We start from the raw sequence: 19274 nt of genomic DNA, 5'->3' as shown, positions 1-19274 counted from the left end.
CTTCTATGTCTGTGCTGCTTCCTTTCATCTCCTGTATTCTGTTGGTGATGCTTACACCTGTTGTGCCTGTTTGCTTCCCTATGTTTTTCATCTTTAGGATGCCCTCAGTGTGTGTTTTCTCTATTGCTTCTATTTCCATTTTTAGATCTTGAGAATTTTTATTTATTTTCTTCCCCAGTTAATTGCATTTTCCTTTATTTCTTTGAGGGATTTATATTTTTTTCTTTTTAAAGACTTTTACCTGTTTGATTATATTTTCCTCTATTTCTTTAAAGGATTTATTCATTTTCTTTTTAAAGGTCTCTATCAACTTTATAAGAATGGATTTAATGTTATTGTTTTGTGCTTTAGTTGTGTTAGTATTTGCAGGGCTTGCTGTAGCGGGGTACCTGTGCTCTGAAGGTGTCATATTTTCCTTGCTTTTGTTGACGGTATTCTTTTGAGGGCCCTTAGCCATCTAGATTACTTTGTTCCTTGGATGTTCCTATTGTAGTAAGTATTGGGGATGCAGGTATTGGAGGGAGGACCTCAGTGGTCCTGGTGTGCCTAGATGGGTATCCTTAGGCTATATGATTCTAGATCAGCAGGTCTCTATGGGGATAACCAGAGATAACAGACTGCTCAGGGAAGCTGGAGGCAACCAGGGGACTCTACTTATACCTTCTGATATTTTCAATTTCTGCTTTATTTCTTTCCTCTAATTTTAAATGTGCTGATAACCAACATTACTGAAGAAAATTTGAAGAAACCTTTCAAACTGTTCTCAAAGTTTTGTCTGAAACCTCAAAAAGATGTCCTACTATCTGAGTGCATTTGGTATCTTCTGTTTCTTTACCATGACACCCTTTCCATCCTACATTCTTTAGTATTATCTCATACTCAGATGGTAGTAGAACTATTTGCTGGCATTTCCATTGGGGAGAAATAAAACAACTGAGGTAACTTTTTTTTTTTTTTTTAGTAAATATACTTCTTAGGCTTCCAATTCTGTTACATCTTTCAGTGTACTTTAGGTAGCAAAACTGTCAAATTTTTAGGAACTATAGAATTATGATTTCTTGATAAGACAGAGGGGAAAAGAGCTGATATAATACATGTGCAGTTCTTTCTTTAGAAAGGGTCAGCCACATACATTTGCTAGCTTTCTGCCATTCTAGTATTACAGGGACACTCCTACAACGATGGGGAAACATAGCCACTCACCAATGTTTCTCCCTGTAAGATATAGAGCATCCCTGACAGCTCAGGCATCTCTGTTTGAGCTATGATTGTTTATTTATACTTGTAAGAGTTTATTTTATTATGTTTTTAAACTCTAATGATTATTTTATTGGATATTTTCTTTACTTAAATTTCAAATATTATCCTTTTTTTTTTTTTTTTTTTGGTTTTCCCTTCAAAATCCCCCTGTACTATCTCCTCTACCCCTGCTTCTATGAGAGTGCTCCCCCACCCACTCACCTACTCCCTCTTACCTTCCCACCCTGTAATCCCCCTATACTGGGGCATCAAACCGTCACAGGACCAAGGGCTTCTCCTCTCATTGATGCCAGAAAAGGTCCAATAGGCTGCAAGCATCTGCCTATCTGTATTATCAGGTTCTGACAGAGTCTCTCAGGAGACAACTTTATCAGGCTTTTGTCAGCATGCACTTCTTGGCATCCACAACATTGGCTGGGTTTGATAATTGTATATGGGATGGAAACCCAGGTGGGGCAGTCTCTGGATGGCCTTTGTTTCAGTGTCTGCTCAATACTTTGTCTCCATTATTCCCTCCTGCGAATATTTTGTTTCCCCTTCTAAGAAGGACTGAAACAGTCACACTTTGGTCTTCTTCTTGAGTGTCATATGGTCTGTGAATTTTATCTTAGGTATTCTGAACTTTTGGCCTAATATCCACTTATCAGTGAGTGCATGTCATGTGTGTTCTTTTGTGATTGGTTTATCTCACTCAGGATGGTATTTTCAAGGTTTATCCATTTGCCTAAGAATTTTATGAAGTCATTGTTTTAAATAGTTGAATAGTATTTTATTGTGTAAATGTACCACATGTTCTGTATTTATGTTTTATTATGTTTTTAACAAAAAATTAAAATAATTTTATAGAATTAAACTCAGCAATAAGTACGTTCATAGACATAGGGAGGGAGAAATCTGAGGATTTTATTTTTACTCCTGCTCACTAATCTCTCTAACATCCAATAATCAGGATCATGGTTCTGCTGGATCACAATTTTCTAACTGGTGTCTTTCAGTGCTATGAAAATGCTAGAGCACTTTTTATTTTGCAAGAAAAAGTGTGGTCTCTTTACAGAGGCCTCATCATGGTTTCTGTGGAATGTGATCATATGACTAGTGGCTTAGTCATTAAGTGACTAGTATCTCTTTCAAACATTCCTGTCTCAGATTTGCTCTTGGAACATGTAACCTCCTTAAGATGGAATCCTGAGGATTTACCTAACTGATTTAACTGACTTGCCTCTGAAGAGGATTAAAAAAGGGGAGGGGCACAGGAAGAAACTAATTTGCAGCACAGGCAATCTGGCCCTTTTGAAAACTCTTTATGGAACACTGGCTTTGCTATCTTTTGATGTACATTGTTCTCAGCCTCCATGTTAACCTTACTTTAGCCTTTCAATTGCAGCTGAGACAGATATATAAATAGTTAGTGATTTTATTAAAACAGTGTTTTACATGAGAAAGAGTTATTGATTTTTTGACCAAAATTCTTAGCTTATTATTAGCTGGACATTTGAGCATATGTAAATAAAGAATTTTGTATATATATCATAGTATTATATATACATTTATGTGATGGCTTGAATAGAATGGCCCCCATAGGCTTATGTGTTTGAATGACTAGTCCATAGGGAATGGTGCCATTAGGAGCTGTGATCTTATTGAAGTAGGTGTGGCCTTATAAGAGAAAGTGTGTCAGTGTGGGGACAGACTTGAGGTCTCCTTGCTCACGGTATGCCCAACGTGGCACACAGTCTCCTGCTGCCTGTGGATCAAGAGTTAGAACTCTCAGCTCTTTCTCCAGCATCATGTCTGCCTGCATGCAGCCAGGCTCCCACACCATAATGATAATGGACTTAACCTCTAGAAATGTAAGCCAGCCTCAGTGAAATATTCTTTTAAATAAGAGTTATTATAGTCATGGTGTTTCTTCACAGCAATAAAACCCTAACTAAGACAGTTTACAAGCACACATTTATACAATTATATGCAATATACACAAAGGAAACAAATGGGCAACAAACAGTTGCTGTCTTCATTGGCTTTAATAACTAGCAGTACCTGAGCTCATGGGAGCCCATGCATATTCTTACTGTTTCTCCTTGGACAGAAGAGTTACCTTGGATAACCTGCTCCAGAGATTTATAACATGCTTTCCAAATTGTACAAATGACTCAAAGTGCAAACCACAATGGAAGGGATCCAGACTCACATTCTTGGCTATGAAATACAATGTCTTGGTTGTTTGCCAAGTTTCTTCATTGTTCAGAGTAGTTTATAGAAATGTCCATGTGTGCCCGTACTGAGTACTGACACCAGTGTGTTCTCCTTTATATTTATTGTTGGCAGCTACTAAGATAATTTGGAAAGGAAGAGATCAGTATCAATTGAATAGTGCGCAGCTACCCAGGAGTTCCCTTATTATCCTAAGCTTATAATTAATTTGTAGCATGAAGGCTCCATCTGAAATGGATCACTGCAGAGTAAAGGGCTGAACCAAGACTTATGGAGACTTGCTGATAGGAAACATTGTTAGTCTCAATTTCTGCTCTTAGTTTCCACGGATCTTTCCATGCCTCAGTGGCTTCATTACAAGTGTCACTGAAAAATCATTTGGAATTTCATATGACCCTAAGGCATTTAAATACAGTGGGGTATTGAAAGACTGCAAATAACATACATTCTAAGTTCAGCACCTATTGTAGCTTTAGTATATTACATCAAAACAGCAGAAAGTGTGATTAAGTAATGGTTACTGGAGAATATAAAGGAATTTCTGTTTGAGAAGATCAGCATCTATGTACATCTTTCATCATGTTGGCTAAAGAAGAAACATATTTTAAGAAAATATCAACAGTTTGTATCACATTAGAAAGCCTGTCATTAGCTTGGCAGTGGTGGTGCACACCTTTAATCCCAGCATCCTGGAGGCAGAGGCAGGCAAACCTATGAGTTAAAGGCTAGCCTAGTCTACAGAATCAGTTCCAGGGTAGCCTGGGCTGTACTGAATAACCCTGCCTCAACAAAACAAAACTCTATCTCATCAAAGCAAAGCAAAGCGAGGCAAAACAAAACAGACAAACAAACTAACAAGAAAGACAGTCTTCCATTAACGGAAGAAGAAAATAGGACTTCAACTCTGACCGGAATTATTTAACAGCCTCTGATCCACCAGGAAAGAAGAAAACAGAAGATATAAGGATGGAAAGAAATGTAGGGAAAGTATATTTTTTAATAGCTTCATTCTCAACTTATAAAAGATAGCCAACTGATATAGGAGTGTTAGAAGAAGTACAAAGAGAGCCCGGCCCATCTGCCACATGGACCTCCAGTTCCTAAGGTTGAGAGACTGGTGAATGGGAGATCTGGGCGGCCGGGGACAGAGAGATATCACGCTCCGACCTGCCTGATTCGGGGATCAGGAACAGAACTTTGGAACCTCTGTTCCCACCCAGCGACTCTGAGGAATAGAACAGGGCTGGACCCATCTGCCACCTGGACCAGTGGAGATCCAGGGACGCAGACTAGATACAAGGGAAAGGCGAGAACATATCACTGACAACAAAATGGCAAGAGGAAAGCAAAAGAGTATATCACAAGGAAACCAAGACAACCTTCAACACCAGAACCCAGCTCTCCCATTACAGCAAACATCGGAATTACAAACACTCCAGAAAAAGAAGACACAGAACTGAAATCATACCTCAAGATGCTGATAGAGATACTTAAACAAGAACGGAAGGAAAAGCAAAAATATTCAGAAGCTTTTAAAGAGGAAACAAGAAAAACACTCAAAGAACTCAAAGAACTAGAGGAAAACAGAACCAAAGAAATGAAGGAATGGAAGAGGGAAATTAAAATGGAATTTGACACAATAAAGAAAACACTAAAAGAGATAACCCTAGAGGCAGAACACCAAAAATGAAATCAGGAGTCACAGAAGCAAGAATTTCCAATAGATTACAAGAGATCGAAGAGAGAATCTCGGGGGAGGAAGACAACATTGTAAACATAGATAAAACAGCCAAAGAAGATGCAAAAAACAAAAAGCTCCTAAACAAAAATGTACAGGAAATCCAAGACACAATGAGAAGACCAAACCTAAGGATAATAGGAATAGAAGAGGGAGAAGAGTATCAACTAAGAGGCACAGTATATATCTTCAACAAAATCGTAGAAGAAAACTTCCCTACCCTCAAGAATGAGATGACCACGAGCATAAAAGAAGCCTTCAGAACACCAAATAGGTTGGACTAGAAAAGAAATAACTACTGACATATAATAGTCAAAGCACCAAGTGCCCAAAGCAAAGAAAGAATACTAAAAGCAGTAAGGGAAAAAGGTCAGGTAACATGTAAAGGCAGGCCAATCAGAATCACACCCGATTTCTCAATTGAGACTATGAAAGCTAGAAGAGCCTGGACAGACATCATGCACACCCTAAGACAGCACAAGTGCCAGCCCAAGCTGGTATACCCAGCAAAACTATCAATCACCATCGATGGAGAGACCAAGATATTCCAAGACAAATCAAAATTTACACAATATCTGACCAAAAACCCAGCACTACAACAAATTATAGGTGGAAAACCCAATACAATGAGGGAAAATACAGCCTAGTAAAAACAAGAAAACTCTTAAACAAGAAAACTAAAAGAAGAAAAAGACACAGACACAACTCAACCCACAAAAGCAATAATGGCAGGAAACAGAAACAACTATTCCTTGATATCTATTAACATAAATGGACTCAACTCCCCAATAAAGAGACATAGGCTATCAGACTGGATACATAAACAAAATCCAGCCTTTTGCTGCATACAGGAAACTCATCTCAGAGACAAAGACAGACACTATCTCAGAGTAAAAAGGTGGGAAAAAAAACTTCCAAGCAAACAGCCCCAAGAAGCTAGCTGGAGTGGCTATTCTAATATCGAATAAAGTAAATTTCCAACCAAAAGTTATCAAAAAAGATAAGGAAGGACACTTTTTACTCATTACCGGGAAAATCTGTCATGAGGAACTCTCAATTCTTAACATATATACTTCAAATAAAAAGCACCCACATTCATAAAAGAAAGCCTACTAAAGGTCAAAAAAATACATTTCACCCCACACAATAATAGTGGGAGACTTTAATACCTCACTCTCACCAATGGACAGATCATGGAAACAGAAACTGAACAAGGACACTGCAAAACTAGCAGAGACTTTGAACCAACTAGAATTAATAGATATATACAGAACATATCATCCTAAAGTAAAAGAATACACCTTCTTCTCAGCACCCCATAGCACCTTCTTGAAAATTGACCACATAATTGGACACAGAATCGATATAAGAAGATTGAAATACTCCCATGCATCCTGTCAGATCACCATGGTCTACGGCTGTTCTTTAACAACAACAAAGACAACAAAAAGCCAACGTACACATGGAAACTAAACAACGATCTGTTAAACGATAGCAGGGTCAAAGAAGAAATAAAGAAAGAAATTAAGGACTTTCTAGAATTCAACGAAAACGAAAACACAACATACCCAAACCTATGGGATGCAATGAAAGCAGTCCTGAGAGGAAAACTCATAGCCCTAAGTGCTTCCAAAAAGAAACTAGAGAGAGCTTACATCAGCAACCTGACAGCACAGCTAAAAGCCCTAGAACAATAGGAAGCAGATATACCCAAGAAGAGTAGACGGCAAGAAATAATCAAAAATAGGGCAGAAATGGACCAAATAGAAACAAAAAGAACCATTGAAAAAATCAACAAAACCAAGAGTTGGTTCTTTGAGAAAATCAACAAGATTGATAAACCCCTAGACAGACTAACTAGAGGGCAAAGAGAGAGTATCCAAATTAACAAAATCAGAAAGGAAAGTGGAGACATAACAACTGAAACTGAGGAAATTCAAGAAATCATCAGATCCTACTACAAAAACTGATACTCCACAAAATTGGAAAATCTGGAGGAAATGGATGAATTCCTAGACAGATACAAGTTCCTAAAGTTAAACCAGGACCAAGTAAACCATCTAAATAATCCTATAACACCTAAAGAAATAGAAGAAGTCATCAAAAGCCTCCCAACCAAAAAAAGCCCAGGTCCAGACGGGTTCAGCGCAGACTTTTATCAAACATTTATTGGGGATATAACACCAATACTCTCCAAACTATTCCAAAAGATATAATCAGATGGAATACTACCTAACTCATTTTTTGAGGCTACAATAACCCTCGTACCTAAACCACACGAAGACCCTACAAGGAAAGAGAACATCAGACCAATCTCACTTATGAACATTGATGCAAAACTACTCAACAAAATCTTTGCAAACCGAATCCAAGAACACATCAAAACGATCATTCATCATGACCAGGTAGGCTTCATCCCTGGGATGCAGGGATGGTTTAATATAAGGAAATCCATCAACGTAATCCACCATATAAGCAAACTCAAAGAACAAAATCACATGGTCATCTCACTAGATGCTGAAAAAGCATTTGACAAAATTCAACACCCCTTCATGTTAAAAGTCCTGGAAAGAACAGTAATCCAAGGTCCATACCTTAACATAATAAAAGCAATATACAGCAAACCAACAGCCAACATCAAACTTAACGGTAGGAAACTTGAAGCAATCCCACTAAAATCAGGGACTCGACAAGGCTGCCCGCTCTCCCCCTACCTATTCAACACAGTACTGGAAGTCTTGGCTGGAGCAATTAGACAGCAAAAGGAGATAAAGGGGATACAAATAAGAAAGGAAGAGATAAAAACATCACTCTTTGCCTATGACATGATAGTGTACTTAAGTGACCCCAAAAACTCCACCAGAGAACTCCTACAGCTGATAAACCAGTTCAGCAAAGTGGTTGGATACAAAATCAATTCAAACAAATAAGAAGCCTTCCTGTACTCAAAGGACAAACATGTGGAGAAAGATTAGGAAAAAGGTACCCTTCACAATAGTCACAAAAACTATGAAATACCTTTGTGTGACTCTAACTAAGCAAGTGAAGGACCTGTATGACAAGAACTTCAAACCTTTAAAAAAGGAAATTAAGGATGATCTCAGAAAATGGAAAGATCTCCCATGCTCATGGATTGGAAAGATCAACATTTTAAAAATGGCCATCCTACCAAAAGCAATCTACAGATTCAATGCAATCCCCATCAAAATTCCAACACAGTTCTTCATGGAATTGGAAAGATCAATGTGCAATTTCATATGGAACAACAAAAGACCTAGAATAGCGAAATCCATCCTCAACAACAAGAAAACATCTGAGGGAATCACCATATCTGACCTCAAGCTATACTACAAGGCAATTGTGCTGAAAACTGCATGGTACTGGTACAGAAATAGGCATGTGGATCAATGGAATAGAATAGAAGATCCAGAAATGAGCCCTCACATATATGGCCACCTGATTTTTGACAAAGGAGCCATAAACATTCAATGGAAAAAGGACAGCCTATTCAACAAATGGTGCTGGTCCAAATGGCACTCAACATGCAAAAGAATGAAAATAGACCCTTTCTTATCTCCTTGTACAAAGCTCAAGTGTAAGTTGATCAAAGATCTCCACATTAAACCAGATACACTGAAACTATTAGATGAGAAAGTAGGGAAAACTTTAGAACATATAGGCACAGGAGAAAATTTTCTGAACAAAACACCAATGGCTCAAGCTCTAAGGTCAAAGATTAACAAATGGGACATAATGAGATTGCAAAGTTTCTGTAAGGCTAAGGACATTGTCAAGAAAACAAAACGGCAACCAACAGAATGGGAAAAGATATTTACCTACTCCACATCAGATAGAGGCCTAATATCTAAGGTATACAAAGAATTCAAATATCTAGACACCAGAGAATCAAATAACCCTATTAAAAAATTGGTTACAGAGCTAACCAAAATGTTCTCAGTTGAGGAATATTGAATGGCTGAGAAATATCTGAGAAAGTGCTCGACATCCTTAGCCATCAGGGAAATACAAATCAAGACAACCCTGAGATTCCACCTAATACCAGTCAGATTGGCCAAGATCCAAAACTCACATGACAACAGATGCTGGCGAGGTTGCGGAGAAAGAGGAACCCTTCTCCACTGTTGGTGGAGTTCCAAACTAATACAACCACTCTGGAAATCAGTCTGGCGATACCTCAGAAAATTGGACATACTACTACCTGAAGACCCAGCTATTCCACTGCTGGGCATATACCCCCAGAGACACGTTAGTACACAACAAATATATATGCACCACAATGTTCATAGCAGCTCTATTTATAATAGCCAGAAGCTGGAAAGAACCCAGATGTCCTTCAGAAGATGAATGGATACAAAAATTGTGGTACATTTACACAATGGAATACTACTCAGCCACCAGAAACAATGACTTGACCAAATTCTTAAGAAAAGGTCTGCATCTAGAGAATATCATTCTGAGTGAGATAACCCAGTCACAAAAGAACAGACTTAATATGCAGTCACTGATAATGGGATGCTAACCCCAGAGGCTCGCACTGCCCCAAAAACAACTCACAGACTGTATGAAGTCCAAGAAATAAAGAAAACAAAACAAAACAAAAAAATCTCTATACAACAAGGAAACTTTGACTATTTCCATGTTACATTTTGTTTTACATGTACTTTATACTCATTGTAACTATTAAGTTTTAAATGCATACTATCAAACCTTTAAAAATAAAGTACTGACTAAAAAATATATTCATACAGTTTTATGTAAAAATTATTTTAAAATCTGAAAAAAAGTACTGACAAAAATGTATTGTATAATTTTATGCAAAAATGCTTAAAATCTGTACATTTATCTTTGTTTTTTAAAATAACATTGTTAAAAAAAAAAAAAAGAAGTGTTCACATCAAAGTTTTACAAATTCAAGCCGCTGCTGAAACCCAACTGCCTTTATCACATTTGGAGTATTTTTTTATATGTTTGTGTGTATTAGTATATAAAAAAAAAGAAGTACAAAATTCCCTTAGAATGTAATAATAACTCATTTATTTGTAAAACTCCACCATTATTCGATTTGATAACATTCATTTGAAGGAGAGTAGAAAATTATTTAAAATATATAACATAGCAGCAAGAAATGAAGCATTTCATGACTAAAATTCTAGAAAAGTCATTGAAGATCATAAATTAGAGTTGAATAATGAAACATGCAATTTTTTGTAAAACATGTTAATTTTTTTGAATGGGCATGCTAATTTAATCATAATATAGTTAAGTAAAAAAAAATTTGTCTTTTTCCTAATACTCAAACAAGATTGATTGAGTATTAGAAAAGATCTAGAAAAATCCTAAAATCTGGAATAGGTGAATATTCAAAGACTTATACTGCAGAAAATGCATTGTAACTAGGCCAGGTGGTACACACCTGTAATCCCACAAAGCAGGAGAGAAATGAGTGCTGAGAGTTTGAAAGCCAGTAGGATGTATCACAAGCTCGTGTCAGAGAAAGGAAGAATGGAAAAAAGAAGTGAGGGAAGATAAGAAAGATGGAAGGAAGGAAGGAATGAAGAAAGGCAAACTAAAACAAAGAAGAAAAGAAAGAGGGCAGACTAAGAGAAAGAAGGCAAGAAAGAAAGGTAGGTATGGAAGGAGTTGCTGAGGGGAAGAAGGCCAATCAATACTAATCAAGAGTGTGGTTTTAAAATAAATACAAGCAGTTAGAAGACACTAAAATAAGTTTTGTACTTCCTAAGTACTTATTCAGAAAATCTCATTTCTCAAGCATGGTTCCTGTTCATTCCCCAGCCATTATTTTGTACTTCATACACAACTAATAATCATTGGAAATCTAGTTTTTGCTACCCTGTTTAAGGACTTATTTTTCTTGACATGAATAACTTGTTACATTGATGCAAACACTCACTACTCTTATATGACAAAGATGCTAATCCATTAATCACCACTGAATCAAAATGTGATTATCTCACTACTGATGGCATGTTTTATTTATTTATTTTTTTGCTTTCTCGTGTATTTTTAGAGCAATATATGAAAGTAATATGTTCGTAGAAAAATTTAAAAATGGCAACCTTTTATTCTAACTGGATGCTATCCTTCTGGTTTTAATCATTGCTATTTCTTTACATTTTATGTTTAATTACTGGTCTTGTATTGTTGCCTTGTGCTTATGTACCTCTTGGATTTTACTTTATGAATTATGCATCTGTGTTTGTTCCAGTAAGCTGACTTCAAAAATAATATAATTACATAATATGAATATTGTGTCTTCCAGACACAGTGCAAATATTTTCCTTTGTCTCTTTTATAAAAAGGTATGATTTTACTTATATCTCATTCTAGAGAAATATTAGTTTTATGAGGTCAGGTCTATCTATCTGTGCCCCATGCCTGCCATGTTCCAAGAAGCCTTTCTTATTCGCTCTGCTTAGACTTTGGTAGATTCCTCCTGAGATCAGCTTATTTCTTTGGAGCTGTCAGAACTTTCTTCTAGACAGATAGTGGGGTAAAACGCAATAGGCATTTGCCTGCTGGGACTATCATTTCTGACCAGAAAAGTAGTTTTTCAAGTAATTCCAGTTTATGGATCGTTCCCAGCTTGTTGTCCATAACATGTCACAAGACACCACACCTACGAGGGGAAAGCTGCCATTTTGCAGGAAATATGGTTTCAGTCAATAAGGAAAACCTACTGTATGTGACAGATGCAGATACCGACAGAGAGCTGTAATTCACTCAACTTGTTTGGCTCTTTGAACTAGAAGTTTCCTAAGCTTACCTGCAGTCTTTAAACTTTATCATCTATATCTCTCCAGAAAATGCCTTGGCTATTTGTACATAGCTTTGCATACATTTGGTTTAAATTAATAGCTAAATAATTAGAGTTAAAAATCTTTTCCTTTCCCCCTCTATGTTTAACAACATGCGCTTTGAGGTAATGGTCCCCAGTGATTTGTTACCATTCTTGGCCATGTTCACTGATAAGAAACATGCTCTGCAAGTGCACAACACTCCCCAGGGAAGGAGTGGGACACAGCAATCACACTGCCATCAAAGTCCTAACCACAGTCTCAGAAACAATGGTGACGCTGTCATTGAGTGGTCAGGATCAGGATGGAAGCTAGAGAGCTTTGAGGTCTGCCTAAGCTAAGATTGACAGCAGCCCCATATGTTCACACCAGTCTCGCTGTCTGTCTCTCTGTCTCTGTCTCTCTGTCTCTGTCTCTCTCTCTTGATCTTAAAAAAGGAAATGGAGATATATAAAGAAAACACTTGTGAAACTGTGTCAACATTTGGTTCTATAAAATATCCTGTCACCTTCCAAGAATTTTCCATTTTGCTATTTGATAAGTGACAAGTTTCACATTGCACAGGTGGCCCATTCCACTAGAAATAGTTTCCGAGCCTTATCAGTATCCTTTCTCAGATGAAGCCTGCCGTGTTCCACTACATTAGAGGTGTGCATTCCCAGGCCATCTGGATCCCACCAGCCTGTGAACACTGGATGGTTCAGGATGTGTAATGACTGCTTAATAGAGGGGAGGAATTTTCCTGGCCAGGTTTATATTATTGATACTGCTAGTGCTTGCAATGACCCTGCTAGTGTAGTACAGAATAAGACATTGAAGTATAGCCTATAAATTTATTTAAATGACTTGAACCTGCTTGTTTCTCATTTTCCATAAGCTGATTAAGGTTGAACTAAGTGACAAGATTCTTCAATCTTTTAATCGATGCCACATTGCCTTAACACAGTGAAATAACCCTGATGGCTTGTGCTTCTGGTTTACAACATTTTCTCTTCTCTGTGTTGAATTCAAATTATGTAGATCTTTACAATATTAAATATTGAGAGGCATATGCTATATTCCATTTATATATTTTTTCTAATAATGTCTTACTACTTCTAATGAAGGTACACTGCATTTATTTACTTAGATTTTGATTGCATGCATGATGTGGAAAAACACATGTTTATTCAGATATCCTCTAGATTTTGATTTCTTCCTTTTACTTATCTATTCTGATATACAAAAGAAATATATTAGACTCTTTCATATTGATCTGTGTCAGGTGTCATGGAAATTGTGTTAAGACTAATGGTTTCTTCTGGAAACTCTTGTGAACTTTTTATATGCATGTCATAGATGGATAGTCACACTCCTATTTTTTGATTCTAATCACATGACTCCTTTATAATTCCCACCCTTTTTCTTTGCCCAGAAATTTCAGAGCACTTTTGAGTAAGGTTAGCACTGTATGTCCTTTTTCTATTCTCAATATCATGGAGAATGCTTGAAATATTTTATTAATGAATGTGATATTTGCTTAGGTGTTTAAATAGACACCCTTCATTTTATTCAGGATGACCCATTTTTTTCTAACATACAAACATTAAAAAAATCCAATCAGCTTTTCAAAAGTCTTTACCTCTCAAATTTGACATTGTAGTCAAGATCATCATGAGTACTTGGGACTTTAAATTATAAAAGATTCAGACAAATAAAAAACATGAATGAAAGACTTGAATTTTTAAGATTGCAAAGGTGAATAGATTGGTTTGCACAGTGGCTCAACAAAGTCCACTCCAGGGCATATCACCATGGAATTTTACAAGGCCAGCAATAGAGATCTCCAGTATTTACAAAGGGAGGGAGGGAGCAAACAGACAAAGGGAGGAATGTATTTAAGTTCAGAGTTAGTCACTCCTGAGATTTCTCAAGAAACCCACAGAAAATAATAACTGGATAAATGAAATAAATCATGTCAAGCTCTTGAAGGAAAACTATTATTTCCTATAATGCAGTATTCTGACAAAAAGCAAAATGGTATGGAAGTAAAATAGATATTTATGGAAAATTTAGCCCATCAAAGTTTCCAATAATTTATTCAATCCCATATGTCATTGCCTGACATTCTTCTATCTCCCATGATGCCCCTCCTTTTTTTCCTAAAGTTGTTAGGCTAGTACCTCAGATGCAGCCTTCTTTTGTCAAATATGATTTACAATGGATTAGTAAAGAAGTATTAAGGTACTTGAAAGACAAAAGAACCTTATTATTATAGTTCTCATGTATTAAATACATTTGAATAAATATGATTGACACAACTTCAGAAATGCCAAATTATGAAACTCACACATTGTTAGCCAACATCAGTGATCATTGGAGAAATGCAAATCAAAGTAATGTATATGTTATTACCTTATACAAGTCAGAATAACTGTTGAAGAAATGACAGTAACTGAGTGTTATTGAAGATAAGAAGAAGGGGGGATTTTAGTGTAGTATGAAGGAACGCTTGCCAGCTTGGTTTATTTTTGTTTGAAATTGACTATGTGCCAATTAGGCTATAATGTGTGTATTAGCTTGCTTTCTATTGCTGTAATAAACACTATGACCAAAAGCAACTTGGAGGGTTTCTTTGCCACGCCTGTTTCCAATAGGTCCATCACTGAGGAAAGTCAATGCCGAAACTCAATTAGGAAGCAGGTGGCAGGAACTGATGTAGAGGACATGGAGGAACACAACATACTACTGTGCTACTTTGCCCTCCATGGCTAGCCTAGCTTCCATTTTATTCAAACCAGGATCACTTTACCAGGGATGACACCACCCACAGTGGGCTGGGCCTTTCTACATCAACAATTAATTTTAAAACTTTTCCTACAGTTTTGCTCACAGGACAATATGAAGAAGGCATCTTCTCAATTAATTCAATAAAGCTACCCTCTTCTCAAATAACTGTCAAGTTGATAAGAACCAATCAAAACACTGTGATTGGAAGTAACCTGTGGTCTAATGTCCCTACCTCTTTCATCCAACATTCCATTTTGAGTCTCCTTCTTAATTTTATAGTTAAACTTACTTGGCTGAGGTGATCTCTGCAAAGAAAAGTGCAGTATGAGCAGACTTCTTACTTAGTACCTACAAAGAACACGTTTGATGCACCAGAACAAGCCGGCAGGGATTCCTCCCCTAATTTCTGCCACTTTCACATGCAGAAAATGTGCACCCCTTCTCTGCCGTCATTTGAAAGAGGCTTATTTCAGCATTAATGTTGTAGGGTTAAAAATAATCCAAATGAGTTAAACCACCATTTTAGGAGTGATGAATGGAAGACAGGAGAGATGGCTCAGTGAGTACATGTACTTTCAACACAAGCCAGGCATCCTGACTGCAGTCTCTGAACCCATGAAGAAGTAGAGAGAACTCCGGAGTTGTTCTCTGGCCTGCTCTGCTGTTGTGCTGCTGCTTATGTCATACCCCTCTGCATATCACACACACACACACACACACACACACACACAGAGAGAGAGAGAGAGAGAGAGAGAGAGAGAGAGAGAGAGAGACATGAATGCATACGCAGGCACACAGACATGTGAGCATGTGTAGGAAGGTATTAAATAGTGCACTTCTAAAACACTTACTGAGTTGACCATTATTGTGAAGTAATAATTTAGCATACATGTTCACCTTCATGCTCCCTGAATTTTGTATACTTTGGACTATCTCAGAACATACAGAGTGTAGGATAGTCTTTATTTTTTGTTCTTTTTGTTTAAAGTTAAATATTTTGGTGTTTTAGCAGTTCAATAGAAAGATTATTTCATGTGTATGTGCACTTATGACTTAAAAGTGACTCAGGGGACATTAAATTATCTTGTTAAAAGTCATTTCACCTCTGAGCAGAGATCCCCCAATCCTCAGAGGGAAATCATTTGCAGAAATTTCGACCAAGAAGAAATGAGGTCAGAGTGGAAAGTATTTGGCAATGATAAGATCTTAGTCTCTGTAATAATGCTCGTACAGCTTTAAGCTTGGCAAAATTCATACTCCCTTGTTGCATGCAATCATGATGATTTTCCTTGGATGTGTAAGTTAAATTCTACACAAAACACGTTCCACTGTGGAGAAATGTGTTTCCCTGGCTTACACATGTGTACTGATTGTCTTTGTTAGGACTTCTTCAATTTTCCTCTTCATTTTGAGTAGTACAAACAAGAGATGAAGAACTTAGACCTGGAATGGAGCCAACTCACATCTCTTACGTGAAACAGCTTCTGAGGAAAGGCTTACTTAGGTGGCATAACCTTTATCTCTTTGTTAGCCCTTGATGACCCAGCAATTCACATCCTTCTAAATCAATCAATATGCAATGCAGCTTAGAGCTTCTAAGAGTCTCGCTGAAATCCACCAGAGAGGACACATGTGTGAGGAGGTAGGGGGTTGGGGGGAGGACACTCATGTGAGTAACTGCCTTCAATTACTCTGTAGAGATATGGACACTGGGCACAATGGAAAGATTGCTTTCTTGAACAATACTTAAGTTCATAGTAAACTCTATCACCTATTGGAAGACTTGTTCCCATTTGAACAAATTCATGTTGACCAGAAAACAATTTGGTCTACAAGCATCAAGATCAAAGGTAAAAAGACATAGCATCAAAGCCAATGTATGACATGACATCTTTCATTCCCAAATTAGAATCAGGTTAATGTAAACCTCAGTGTCAAAGAAGCAGAAGTGGCAAAACACCAGAGTGACATGCCTCGCCCTGATCTTAGCCAATAGAATTTAATTTAGGTTGCTTTGGAAATGTAGTTTTATCAAGATTGCCCCTACAGATTTTTTTTCCCCAAATACTCTTGTGTTTCTCTGCCATTGTGTTTTCTAAAACACCAGTATTCAGATCCCCATCTAATTCCATGCTTGCAATCTTAAGACGTACAGTAATACAAATTTTAAAGACTTCTCAGATTCTCTTTGAGTCTTAGTTTCTGACTTATACTAACTGATGGTTAGACTGGCATACTTCTGCCCTAAACGAGGCATTTTAACCAGCTCAAGCCGTGCTCAGTGCAGTTTGTTCTGAAATGGTTTTTAACTGGGAATCTGCTTCACGCAGTGCATTGGATTCCAGATCCTCATATTTCTGCTTCTTTTTAATAACAGGAACTAAATTTCAGTGGCTCTCTAATACTACATAGTATCACCAACAAGTTTAGGAGGCTACCTGGTTTTCCCCCACTCAGACATTAAATCTCAAATGTACAGTATTTCAAACTGAAACTATAACCTATATCTCCTCTGTGATAGTCAGCTTCAATTGTCAATTTTGGCATAACCCTAGCATCACCTACAAGAAAAGTCTCTATCTAGGGACAATTGACATTGTCTTGACTCAGTCTTGGCAGAACAATTCCCTCAGCAGGAGGTCTTAAACCATACACAGGGTAAAGGCATGGAGCTAAAACCAGACAGGAAAACAACATGTGTTTATCCATTTCTCTCCTCTCTTGACTGTGCTGCAATGAAACCAGATGTCTCAGTTCCTGCCAGTCTGGCTTGCTGTGGTAATGGACTGTCACCCGAACTTGTAGGCCAAATAAACCTTTTCTCCTGTAAGTAGAATTTTCTCTACATATTCATAACAAAAAAGAAATCAGGACACCACTCTGGGTCAATTTCTCTATTTGTTCTCTTTTGCTACTAGTGGTAATATCCCAGGCCAACTAAACAGGAAGTACTGACATTTTGTTTGATTTCCACTGCACCTTAGTAATACTTAGCCTGTTGGTGATTTATAAATACCACACTTACTTCCTCAAGAGTAGAATGCCATCTTTCTCTGCTTGCCCTGCTTCTTCCTTATTGGCCTGGCATAAATCATGAGAAAACTTAATTTTCCTAATCATACATCAAAATTATTCGAATCCTGATTGGTAAAAAAAATGGGTATGTTTCTATTATTTTATTTAGTTAGACATAAGAATAGGGTATTTGCCATATTCCAGAATCAATAGCATATAATAAAAGATACATTGTGAATAAGAGGTTGTGATTACAGTGCAGAAAAAAGTAAAAATAAATAAATAAGTACATAAGCAGTGTGGAATAAGGTATAATGTATATTATGCTAGAAGAAGCATAAAGGTGTATATGTAAACACATTTTAATGATCTTATTGATTTCGGCTGTGTGTGTGTGTGTGTGTGTGTGTGTGTGTGTGTGTGTGAAAAGGCCTGGATACCTGAATACTAAAGGAGATGCTATGTAAATTAGCAGATAATTAAAGGTGAGTGGGTTGCCTAGCCCCATGCTGTCACTACACAGATTAAGGATGAATGAGGGCAGTGGGTAGTAAATCTGGAACTCTGGGAAGGCATTAGGCTAGAAAGCTTAATCAGACTGTCATTGGTATCAAAGGTCAGCTGATGCTGCAGAAGTAGAAGAGAGCAGGAGGATCTGAGAAATGGTGGCTCTTCAGGGATGTTACCATTTGCTCAGACTCCAAATGACAATGAGGTGCACCTGAGATTGTCAAAGTTGGTTCAGCAGGGCAGAGTGTAGGGGAAACCAACACAACTCTATTCAGCTGCAGTGAACTCCCTCCCTTGGGTGGGTCAATCAGCCACTGGTTCTGACCCTGCACATGTGTTAGTAGGGATCAGTGAAGAAACCAGAGTACAGTAGGTCTTACCTCTCTTTGAAGCATCATTACAAAATAATGTTGACATTTCTTTCTTCCATGAGATCCCAAATATCCTATGAAAGGCAGGAGCACCAAGGGTTCCTCTCAGTTGTGATTATCTTGGGCTCCTGGCCAAGGTGGTTCGCTCAGGCGCACATGCTCCTAAGGACATCCGCATTTACATGCTGTCTCCTCTTTATTAAAATACCATTTGTTTCCAGGGGATGAGTCAAATGTTACTTGTTCAAAACATGCCCTGACTACACTAGAATATCACTGCTTTTTCTTCTGTGTTCTCAGAGGGCTTTATATAGAAATTTAAAAAAATTGTCTGATGGTTTCTGCTCCACAACAGAATTATAGACATAGATAGACTCAAATTTGTGCCCTTGGATCAAGGCACTGTCTTACCTACCTTCATATTCCAGAGATCACCTACTATGTAGCTGGTTCTTATAAAATTGAACTGCAAACTTTTTGTACTATGTGAACATTTGTCTGCTCAGAAGAAATCATTTAGAAATCCAGATCTAGCTTTATTTTTCCCAAGAGAGGAAAGTA

Source organism: Micromys minutus, assembly GCF_963924665.1.
Source record: "Micromys minutus genome assembly, chromosome: 19".
Lineage (NCBI taxonomy): Eukaryota > Metazoa > Chordata > Mammalia > Rodentia > Muridae > Micromys > Micromys minutus.
This window is presented reverse-complemented; position numbering follows the sequence as displayed.